At 34.7% G+C, this 12,321-nt stretch overlaps 1 long non-coding RNA gene across 2 annotated transcripts in view; it reads right to left on the bottom strand.

The window, feature by feature from the left end:
- The window catches only part of LOC148128826 (uncharacterized), an 88,605-nt gene that overhangs the window by 17,059 nt on the left and 59,225 nt on the right, over positions 1 to 12,321 (bottom strand). For both annotated transcript variants that reach the window (XR_015745942.1, XR_015745941.1), the window contains exon 2: positions 1,992 to 2,139. This is a non-coding gene — a long non-coding RNA (uncharacterized LOC148128826). The remainder of the gene's footprint in view (positions 1 to 1,991; positions 2,140 to 12,321) is intronic.

The following is a 12,321-nucleotide window of genomic DNA, read 5'->3' on the forward strand; positions in this document are numbered from 1 at the left end:
ACAATGCATGTATAAATTTTAAAAAAGACAAGGCTGTAATTATGGCATTGTGGTCATCATTTTTCCTTTTTGAAACTCTCTTCCCATGATACTTCAGCAACACTGTTGTTATTAGAGAGGAAAAATATGCAAGGAAGTATACTTCCAATTTTACATAACAAATCTTCTTGGTCTATCCTTGCCTGCAGATTATGGTAAAACTCCCCCAACTGGACGTTTACAACCTTTGAATTTGCTGATTGATTTGAGGAGGGGTGGGGGTATATCCTTTTGACTGATGATAGGGTCCTCATATGTATTTCCTTCTTCTGATTCAGGTCCTTATAAGGACCAAACTGGAAAAATGTGGAAAAAAATGTCGGCTAACTTGTAGGTCAGTTCTGGGCCTCTAATATTTCTTTACCTATATATTCCAGAACCTTGAGGACTGTGTAACTTTCCTATGGGCTGAATAACCTTATGGAATAGCATAGAAGGGAGGGGAGCTGCAGGAAATTGGCAAAATTGAGGAACCCCTTTCCTCTTGGGTCAGTGGAAGAAAAGGGGACCTTTGGATCTGAGCCATTGACTTTTTGCACGGAAGCTATTTTTCTTTCTAAACTGAGATTGCAATGTAAACACTCCCCATTGAAATGCTACATTCTTGTCGGCTGGCTGCAGTAGTGATGCTTGTGGTCATCAGATGTGTTATCCTAACAGGCTTTAATTCCCAAGCTTAGCTTCTGGAAGCTGCTGCCTGAGATTTATGATGCCCTTTCCCCTGATTTCAGCAAAGATAATTGGAAAGGCACATGTACCAACTTCCACTGTGTTCTCAAAATCCCCCGAGCACCTTCAATTAGAAAACAACTTTTTGACTTAATATCCTTCAATTGTTAAAAATCTGCGTCACTGAGAGTTTGCAGTGAAACGTGGTGCTTCCAACACATTGGCATTTGATTGTGAAGGGATGTGATTGTTCCACATTTAGACTGGAAAGGGTTAGGAACTTTGCTTCCCAATGTGCTTAATGAATAAAAAGAAAATTGGACCCTTGAGCCAGAGTCAATGATCTAGTTGAGTGAAAAATGTTTGCAGGTTAACAAGGGCAACTGTTCCTTGCTATAATTCCCACTGGGGATGAATGACAAAAAAGGCTAATAAACCTCAGGCATAGTATTATTTATTAACCTGTTTTCTTCCGAGAAAATAGATGTTACACTAGATCTTGGAAGGCATAAATTTTTCAAAATGAGCTTTTTTGGCAAAGAAATGGTCATTAGAAAATAAATTTGTCCTGTTTGTGAAGCTGCCAAAATTAACACTTTGCTAGAACCAGTAGGAATATTTCAAAATAAGGGTAGTTGAAGATTTCAGCATTACTCCTTGGTTTAATTGGTATATAAATATCACTAGCAAGCAGATGAGCAAATGTCAGAGCACACAGTCCCTGAAACAAGGAAATGTACCAAAGCATAGAATGTGGGGAACACCAGAAAGCCCTCTTCTCTACAATTGGAATTAGATGAAAATAAGTATCTCCAGTGTATATTTTTGTACTACTTTTCTGTAATGTCTTGTTTCTACTCTGTACTTCATTGCTATTTTAGAATCAGGGTTTAGTGTAATTGATGCTTTAATTAAATATATTAAGAAAAAAAAACATCTAAACAGGTACAAAATACACAGCGGAAAGAATCTGAAAAATAAAACACAATACAGGTAGTCCTTGAGTTACAAATATAATGAATGCCCATTCCATTCATAACCCAAGGATTTGTGGGAGTGAATCTTGTACCTTCAATGGGATCAATACCTACTTTCATCCAGACATTCGCTAATCGCATGCGATGCTTGTTAAGTCACATGAGGTATTTCAGGGTGGAGAAGGTCATTGTGGGCCTAGTGATGGAACAGGCCACCTGCCTAAGACTACCCTCCCCAACCCACGGAATACCTCATGCCTCCCACAATTGCTTACCCCCCCCAACCTGCCATGCTCGGTCACTTACCTTGTGGAGATCTATCAAGCAGCCTCCTCTCCAGCTTCTCAGCCGCATGCGCCCCTCCAATCCTCCATTTGGGCCTCCGTGGACTTCCCCTGGCCTGTTGCAGGCCAGAATGGAGCTTCTGAATTTTGACCAAGTGATCATAGGAATGCTGCAATGGTTGAAGGTATAAAAAAATGCTCATGTCACTTTTTTCAGTGCTGTTGTAACTTTGAACAGTCACTAAATGAATTGTTGTCAGGTGAGACAACCTATAATAAAATACATGAAAAATAACAAAATAAAGCCAAATCAACTATAGTTTATGAGGCTGTTTAAAAACATGCCAACCAACTCAAATAGGACTATCAGCTGAACATTAACAAATAAAAGGATGAACAAGAAACTGAAGATAGATTTCAAGTAAATACAGATTGAAAGAAGCAAGAGGACGTCTTTATTTTAAAGTCTGATTTGCTTGTTTGTTATTTAGAGCTGGTCTAAAGCTAATATAATCGTCAATGTACTGTCAGTATCCAAAAAGCTTTCAGAACGTTTTTATTAGGTTCCAAAAATGTCCTGAGAGTGGGTGCCATCCTCACTTTGGAAGGCAAGCTGTTCAACAGGAAGGATGCTGTCATAGAATATACTCATTGTTGGGTAATGAGCCCTTCCTGCCAGCCTTCTGGTAAATGGGAATTCTCTGCTCTGTGACTCAGGAACACAGAAATTGATCTGGTAAAGATGGTATCCTCAACCTCAACAATTTTAACTTGTGTGGATTTCAAGTCGTAGAATAATAGCTGAGAGATTCTGGAAGTTGAAGTCAATAAAACTTAAAGTAGATGAAGTTGAGGAACACTGTCCTAGATACCCATGCTCTGAGCCAAAGAAGACTTTAAAGGTATCAACCAGCACCTTGAATTGCGCCTTGGAATAACCAATGCATTTTCATGCAACTGTAATGTAACATGCTATATCATGACTGACCAGGAAGCATTGTAAACTGGACTGGCTAAAATTTATAGTTCTATGGTTCAGAAGCATTGATTTCAGTGCAGGGTCAATTCATTGCAATATAATTACTTTGCTTCATTATAAATTAATAGAAGTTTGAAGAAGATAGAATTCAAGCATAGAACCTGCTACATTATTTTTATATCTTTACAGAATCAGTCTACCATGTATCAGGACTTATTCCTTCTGTAAAGTGGGAATAATATAGGAACCATAATCAATCTGCACGATTTCTCAGTAAAACAGATATGATTCTCACAAGTGATTCTTTGTCCTGAATGTCTCTTTGATGTCTATTTTTTACACAGAGAAAGTTTAAATATTGAACTGTAACATAAAGCATATTTCTTAACTAATTCTAGCTTTCTTTATAAATCAGTGCCAGAATTCCTATTATTGTGGGTTCTCATCTTGTATCATAAATTAAAGGAAGGGCTGGACCATGTCAAATTTTGGGTAGAACTCCAAGGAAAATACAGATGCTTCACAAATTAAGCAAAAAGGCCACCTACTGAGTCAGTACTGATTTGTGCTGCTGAGGTAAGATATAATAGAATAAGTGCCAGGGATATTTTTTGATTTTAAAATCAGCATTTAAATCACAGTTATTAGTAGTGATTATTATTATAGATTGTTGCATAAGTCAGCCAGATATTTCCCAAGGACTTGGGATAATCAGATATTGTTTGATTGTGTTGAAGGTATTATTACAGAATGTAAGTTATTCAAAAGAAAGCTGACTTTTGCAGTTGACTGATGGTATTTTAGCCGATGCTAAAGGTGAGCAAAAGGTGCTCCAGAGTTTTGGAATTTGTACTAAGGCATCTATCACTATTGGTATTATCTTTGCTTTTCTTAGCCACAATCATTCTACTTCAATTTAGAGGTCTTTGTGCTTTGTGATTTTCTCTATTTCTTTTTCTTCCATTCTGCTGTCAAAATCTAAAGCCAAAATATTGTGAAAAATATGCAAGCATAATTTTACATCAGTCTATTCAATGGAATTTTTCTTTGGAAAGTACATAAGGATGTCAGCATTCAAATTCAATAATCTGCCATTGTTTATTAGAGAAAATGACCATTAATCCCACCCAACATATCAGATCTGTAGTTTTAATAGGGTTGAAGTAGGATTGCAAATACCTAGTTTCAAAAGTCTACTGCTCCATAAGGTTCACTAGAAGACTTTGTGACAATCATTTGCTCAGCTCAAATAGACCCCAGGATCAGGAGACAGAACTATGAAAACTCCTATGTATGCTCATTAAAATATGTGGAATATAAATAAATAAACTTTTTCAGACTGTTGAATTAGATTAATAATGGTTCTTTTTTTCTTTTTTAAAAAATTGAGGTCTGCTAATCTTATCTTACTTTTGGTCCCTTGTTCATCTACCTACCTACCTACCTACCTACCTATCTATCTATCTGCGGCTGAGGAATGATATCTGAATTCTCTTGTGTGAAAAAAAAAATCCTCTCTTTTGAAAGAGGTGTTTTAAATTAGCCAAATAACAGGCAAACTAATTTGTTAATTTTACACTTGTGTAAAAAGGGTTCAGATATGCAATTAAGATAAGTCAGGCATTCTGAAGGATAATTTCCTTGATGGCTTGTAGGATTATTGTATTTGAATATTTTTTCTGTATTATTCCAATGAGACATTAGTATTTCAAATAATCCTAAAACATTGATCCTAGGGGTCTGCTGTATTTAAAATCAGATATTTTCCAAAAGAATATTTTCATTTTTGAAAAAATGGAATAATTAATATTGCTGTAAAATATTTTTGTTTATTACTTTTAAATAAACAGAGATGTATACTACAGATAAGAGAGTCTCTGTTCATTCTCATTGAGCTTTGCTTCTGGTGGTTTCATGGACATATTAATGCCATTTTCTTCACAACAACATGGAATTGGCTTACTGCTACCTTCTGGTTTGTTTGTTTTTTCTCTATGTAGTCTATAGCCTTGGGATTTTCTAATATCCAAGAACTAACCAAGGCAGAATCTGCCAAGCTTTCTGATATTTGTTAAGATTAGCTTGGCTACCACCTAGCCAGACATTTTAGTGTCACGTGCATTATATGTTATGTATATTATTAGATTTATACAACTATTAAACAAAAGTAGTCAGTGGAACAGGAAACCTTAAACACAAACTAAAACATTAACAATAGTGCAGAAAAATCACTGCAAAGAATAAATGTATGCATTTTATTATAGGAGGGCGAATAAAGATATCATGATTCTGCCATTACCATGGCAGATGGATTTTGTTGAATATCAGAGATGAAAAAAGGACACCATAAATTATTTATTAGGTTTTGACTGGCATAGTTCTTTTCTCTGACTGTTTGAATCTTTATACAGCATTGTAATGCTAGATCATATACAGTATTTTAATAGCAGACCACCAAAAACACTGTAATGATTTGGCATTCAGCCTTTTGGAATAAAAGCTATAGTTAATCAAGTAAATCATTCCTCATCATGATTGCACTGGAATTGTGACTGCACTGCAAATTTCAGATAAATCTGTTCTATTGTGAAAAGCAAACTACAGAAAGAAAGAAAAGGGGAACAGAAAGATAGCAATGGATGCAAAAGCAGTGGCAACATTATGAAATAATGATATTTGGGGGATTACAGCATTTCCAGGTTTAAACTACAGAATAATACATTTCTCATTGCTTACATTGAAGGTTATCTCCATGGCCTGTTTATTACACCAAACAAATTTTTTTAAAGGCATGTGGAACCTGTAGCTCACTTCTCTAATCAAGAAACAGATGGTGATGTAATATCTCTTCTCCAGTAAAAACCTCCCAAGCGTTGGATTACACCTGAGGATGTTCATATTCACTTTCATCTATTGAAGCTCATCAAGGAGTCAATCTTTCTTGCCCCAATCCACCTTATGATGTTGCAACAAAATGGAAAAGGTATATTATTACGCACATCTTCTTGTGTGTCTAGAAAAAATGGGATAGAAGTCTGGATGATGATGATGATGAGATGATGATGATGATGATGATGTCACTAACAAATAATGTTCTTTCTGCATCAATTCAGAAAGCTCAGATTGTTCAAGGATCTTCTAATACAGTTCTACAGAGGAATTACTGAATCTGTCATTTGTACCTCTGTAACTGTCTGGTTTGGCACCCAAACAGGACAGGTACATACTTCAATGGATAGTTAGTGCTGCAGAAAAACAATTGCAACCAACCTGCCTTCCATTCAGACTTGTATATTTCATGAACCAGAAAGAGTGCTGATAAAATATTTACAGACCTCTCACATCTGGACATAAACTGTTTCAACTTTTGCCTTCAAGATGCTGTTATAGAGCATTGCATGCCAAAACAACTTGACACAAAGATAGTTTCTTTCCCTATCATCACTCTGCTAAACATCTTATGCTTAAAGTTATTTATCCAAGTTGTACTGTTATTATCCTTGTCACCTTCTTATCCATCTTATCTTCTCATCTTTCTCACCGCTCATCTTTCCTATTATCTTCTCGTATTGATATATTATGATTTATCAATTATGGTATCTTATGATTTATGATTACATTTTATGATTTATGATCGATGACTTACCACTTCGTTGTTTATATGCACAACAGACAAATTCTTTATGTGTCCAATCACATTTGGCCAATAAAGAATTCAATTCTATTCTAATTGTCAATTAGAAATGTTCATGCAATACTAAAAAGTTTGGCTCAATCTTAAACTCATACATATTGGAGTGAACAATGCTAATTTTTCAACACCATACATTTTATGGTAACAACACCATAATTCTTAAATCCTTAGCTAGGTCCCAAATAACTGAAATCAAAACTACTTGATAAGGCTGTGATAATCCTTTGGACAAAAAGAAATAACTTGTTTGAATAGTATATAGATGCTTTTTATGTCTATGTGCCTGTTGGTAGCTGATTTTCCAGAGTTCCAGGCTTCCAGGAATTCTCTTGCAGTCTTGGATTTGGGCTTGCTCCATGATAGTCACAGTTTTCCCCACTGAAATCCACAGGCCAACAACCAAGAAACAAACAATATCTCAATGAAGGGACTTAAAGCAAACTAACAATTAACAAGTCTAACCAAAGAGCCACCAAGACAACTCTCCCCAAGATTGACAAAACAAGGATCCTTCATTTCAACCCTGAGTTCTCTTCCAATGATTTAACCAAATCTAATAAGAAGAGGTTATTTGAATTAGCTTTTGAACAGCTTACATCCTGAGACAATACCCGCAATATTATTAAATAACATCTGCCTACCCTAGATTCTCAGGAAGGATTAGATAGCTGAAGAAAAATGTCAAATCCAGTCTAAACATCTGGCTGACAACCATAATAGCAGTAGTGATAGTAATGGCATACAGAAGACTGCAAAGAAAATAGGATTTAAAGCTTCTCCAATATTTTTTCAGACCATGAAATAGCATTTATTTATGCTCCTTGGTCTTGCTAACAGACCATACAGTATTGTAGGTAGAGATTCATGTGCTTTGAAAAGAATGCCAAGGAAGTAAGTTAAATAGCAGGTCCTAAATTGTAATCACATATATTCTGCAGAATTATGTGTTCAGAAGATGAAAATAAACTGTGCGATGTACATAGGCCATGGGGCAGAAATACCCCACCACAATCGATAGAAGTTGAAGGCCTTTCAAGAGTTAGGAATACAGACACTTTAAATCCCAAGGATATGTGTAGAAGTCCCCTTGCTGCCATCTTGTGGTTGTTTAAATTTTTGCAGCCCAGATCAGGTAGCCAGAATGTAAAGAACAGGTTTCTTACGAAAAGACTCATGAAGATGAATTTGTTTTGGTAGGCTAAATTGACAGACATTATAGCATAGATACAAACTTGCACAATAACAAGGATACCAAGAAGAAAGTTATATTTAGTATAAGTTGGATTAGAAAAATGCTTATATTCTAAAAATATTTTGAAAAATGAGTATTTAGCAGGTAGATCTGTGATGGTGAACCTATGGCATGCGTGCTGGAAGTGGCATGCAGAGCCCCTTCTGCCAGCATGCAAGAGGTCACCCAGAAGAGCCCCACTACACATGCGCACACGCTGCCTGCCCACCAGCTGATTGTCTGGTATCTGGCACGCATGCGTGGGGACAGGGGGTGCAGGAGACGCATGGCAGACATGGGGGGATGAGCTATTGGTTTAGCTCATGAGATGCTGATACTACCAAATGAACCGATAATAGTTAGCTTTTATCTAAATACTATCTCACTTTACAGAAAACTTGATATTTTCTTTATGGAAAAGTAATATATGAATGGAAGATGGGGGAATCCTGAATAAATATGCGCACCAAAGATGTCAATGAATTAGTGTGGAAGTTTATTGTATCATATGTATGTATTTATGTATGTATTATGTTTTTAGCATGACTATGCAGACCTTTCTGGAAAAGAAATAAATGGTGAGGCACAGGTTCCATCTCTTATCCAAGTTCACCCTATAATAACTAGGAATCAAAGGTTCCTTGTTCTAATAATGGACTGTATATTTTGACCTCTCTGTTACATATTTGTAAAATCCTATTAGGACAGTTTTTAAGTTCTAAGAAAATAATCCATTCTATCCAATAATACCAAAGAAATGCTTCAAATATCTGATGCTGTTAATAGACCAATAGTTTTACCATACTATAGGAACTAAGAGACTTCTAACCCTTTAAAGATTAACAGAATTATTCCAACACATTTCTATACCAGATACATGATTTTTTGAAAATGTTCATCAAAAGAGTTTCCATTAAAATTAATATCATAATATGCAAAAGTTTTTTTAAAAAAACAAATACAGAATTATGTCTGGTTTGCCTATTTGTAACCTTCAATTTAGTGCATTGTGTAGCAACAATTTTTGACTTAAGGCATCTCTAACAGGCAAATGTAAGGAATGTGTCCAAATCTGGGATCCATTATTTCTGTGGGATTGAATTTGAGGGATCTTAGACCAGTTTTATTGGCAAAGTTATGGCTGTTGCAATGTAGCTGAATCATCCTGCAATAATGCAACACTGCTGCAGTCAGCTGCAGTGATGTGGTCATAATTTCAAGTGCTTCTTTCATGTTCAGTTTTTTCTGAGCAGTATTCAAAGGAACTAGAATTGTTGTAAATTAAAGTAAGTGAAAACAAAGTGATTTTCTGCAAAAAGAGTACAATTACATGCATGCATTGGTATTTTGATTTTAGAAAGAAACCTTTTTAAAAAAAATAACAGAAAGCTTATAAGTATTTTTACATGAGCTATGAAATTCATCCGTATTACTTATTATGTAGTGTTTCCTTTAATACAAACAGTTCCTGTTTAAAATTATTTCCTAATATTTATTTACTTATTTATTCCTTAACTTTATATGGCTACCCATGGAAAAGGAGTCTGAGCAGCATACAGCAATCTTATAAAGCAGTACAAATACAAAGCAGTCATTATCCAAAACCATTATATAATAATTATTTTAAAAAAGCATTAAAAACTATAAAAGCAGAACTAAAACAGAAAGTTTCCAATATATTATTAAAACTGGTAATACCTGTTTCTATGTATAAAAAAATGAATGGTTTGAAAATGTGAATTATCTAAAAAAAAATTATCTCATAACTTACTATGATCATTAGTGAAAGGCACAAGATGTTTATGCAGTTTCAAGGTTTATATGTAGCCCTTTCAACCAGTTAGTCCTTTCTGTTGTATCAGTGTATAGCTGAAAAGCCCTTTAGAGATTTGAATATTCCAATAATGAGTCTCCATGTAACTGTTAAAGTTGCTTGTTGCCATATTCTGTGAACTATAAATCAGTAGGTGGCAAAAATATTGTGGAATTTAAAAATTGAACTATCCTGCTTTTTTCTGTGCTAACAATGAAAAAAAAAGTGATGTACAATTTGTAAGGAATATGTATATTCCTCAATAGTTCAACTGTATATTATTCAACTAATAAAGTTTATTGGATAAAGTAGTACACTTATTATAGATACTTAATAAATATGCATTAATTCAGTAGTCATTTTATATAATAACTACAGAATAAAATTGTTTTCATGATTCTTAAATGTTCAAATGGTGGTTGGCTATTAAAATGTAATGGGTTATTAATTATTAAAATGTCTCTTAATTTAGTCAGCATATAACTTTTCTAAGTTATATATATTCCTTGAATTGGAATTATTGTTTTATTGAGATGTTTCATAGTTTAAGTGTGCATAGAATCACTGAAAGCCATGATCTGCAGTGATTAAATTGTAATTATACTCTGTAAGATTACATGTATCAAAATTATTCTTCATGTAACCATGTGCATATAGAGTAATATAAATGAATAGACTAACATCTATCCTAGCATACAGACTCAAAAAGTTCTTATAACTAAAACCTTTTTAATTTTTCCAGGCCTTCATCTTATTATGGGAGTAACTTCTGGTGAATCGGATGCACAGAACTATCTTCTGGGTAATTTCTTAATCAGAAAAAGCTACTAGAGATCTATTTTTGTAATAATCAATGTATATATTGTTTCCTAGTTTTTAATTTTTAAAGAAGAACAATGTTTCAAGATCTTTTACATTGGGCTAAAGATACAGTGGATTACCCAAAAAAGGACTGAGCCAATATTCAATCTGTTTATGTAAATTCTTTAATGATTCCCCCCCAAAATAGTTACAATTTTGATGAAATTATATCAGAACACATAAAACTACATGAACATTTATAGCTGATATACGGCAACTGAAACCTCCATCTACTGATTGAGTAATAGACTATGTAATATGTCTATGACCATAATAAATTAATGAACTGTTAAGAATTTTCCCCAAATTCAGAATTTTAAACCAACATTCAGTTAATATATGAATAGGAAATTGCTCAAAATTTATAAAAAAAATCCCCCCAAAAGGCACCAATAAACTGTATTACCACAAAGAAAATTGCATTGATGAACTTATCACAACTTAAGCTCCTTATAGGATACCTTACCTTTCAGTGTCTATGGAAGTCATTGTGAAGTGTATCTTACTTGGGAAACTCAGTCCCAGTCCAGGGATGTGAAGGACCTTTATTACTAAATAAACTCCTTTTTCCAAAGTTTTATTGTACATTTTTCATTGATGTTCATTTTGGTGTTTGGCTTCTTAGGGGAAGTGTGTACATTAAGATTACAGCATAAGGAGATAGCAAAATATTATGAACTGTTGCTTGTAAGTCAAGACACTGTGAACATGCTTGTCTCTGTAAAGCTAGTAAAATGACCATATATACTGTTATTCTGAATATATCTTTATTTTTTAAAGCAATGGTACACAAAGCCAACTGCAATTATATTTTTCAGTGCCATTTAAGTCAGCAGCTGGTGAAAATCAGATATTCTTATATTGTGTGGAACCAAAATTGTGAATAATTTAATCCTTTCCTCATCCTTCATGATTCTTCAATTTCTCAAATGTGTATTTTTAATTGGAATGAAAGAAAGAATATTACAAATGATGGCAATATCTGTATTATCAATTATAAGATTAAAATTAAATAATTGAAATAGAAAAGATTACTGAAATATTGTGTATAAGAGATGAAATATAGATTATGGATTTCCTGTCTGGCCGCTCACAGAGGATCAGATTAGGTAACCATACCTCTTCAGCCCTTATTCTTAACACTGGTACGCCACAGGGTTGTATGTTGAGTCCCTTACTCGACACTCTTTATGTGCATGACTGCATTCCCATTCACGCTAGTAATACTATTACTAAATTTGCAGATGATACAACAGTGGTGGGACTCATATCCGGGGGGAGATGAGTCTGCCTACCGAAATGGACTGGTTGCTTTCATGGTGTGGAGACAATAAGATCATCTCAACACCAATAAGACCAAGGAACTTATAGTGGACTATAGAAGGAACAGATCAGACATCCAGCCCTTGCTTAGCAATGAAAACCGAATGGAACAAGTGGCCAGTTTTAAGTTTCTGGGTATTATCATAAAAGAGGACCTGACTTGGGGTGCTCACATTGCAGCATTGGTCAAAAGAGCCCAGCAGAGATTATACTATCTGAGACTTCTCAGAAAACAACAAATGAATGAAAAACCGCTGCACCATAGAGAGTATTATCTTATTGCATCCCTGTATGGTTTGCCAATTGCACAGTAGCAAATAGGACAGCACTCCAGAGGATTAACGTCAATGCCCAGAAAATTATTGGTTGCCCTCTCCCACCTTTGGAAGAGCTTTATAGCTCCTGCTGTCTTAAGAAAGTTCAAAACATTCTCAAAGATCCATCTCATCCT

The sequence above is a fragment of the Notechis scutatus genome, chromosome Z, assembly GCF_049901735.1.
Source record: "Notechis scutatus isolate UNSWTSFEM ecotype Mainland chromosome Z, rNotScu1.2, whole genome shotgun sequence".
In the NCBI taxonomy this organism is placed as follows: domain Eukaryota; kingdom Metazoa; phylum Chordata; class Lepidosauria; order Squamata; family Elapidae; genus Notechis; species Notechis scutatus.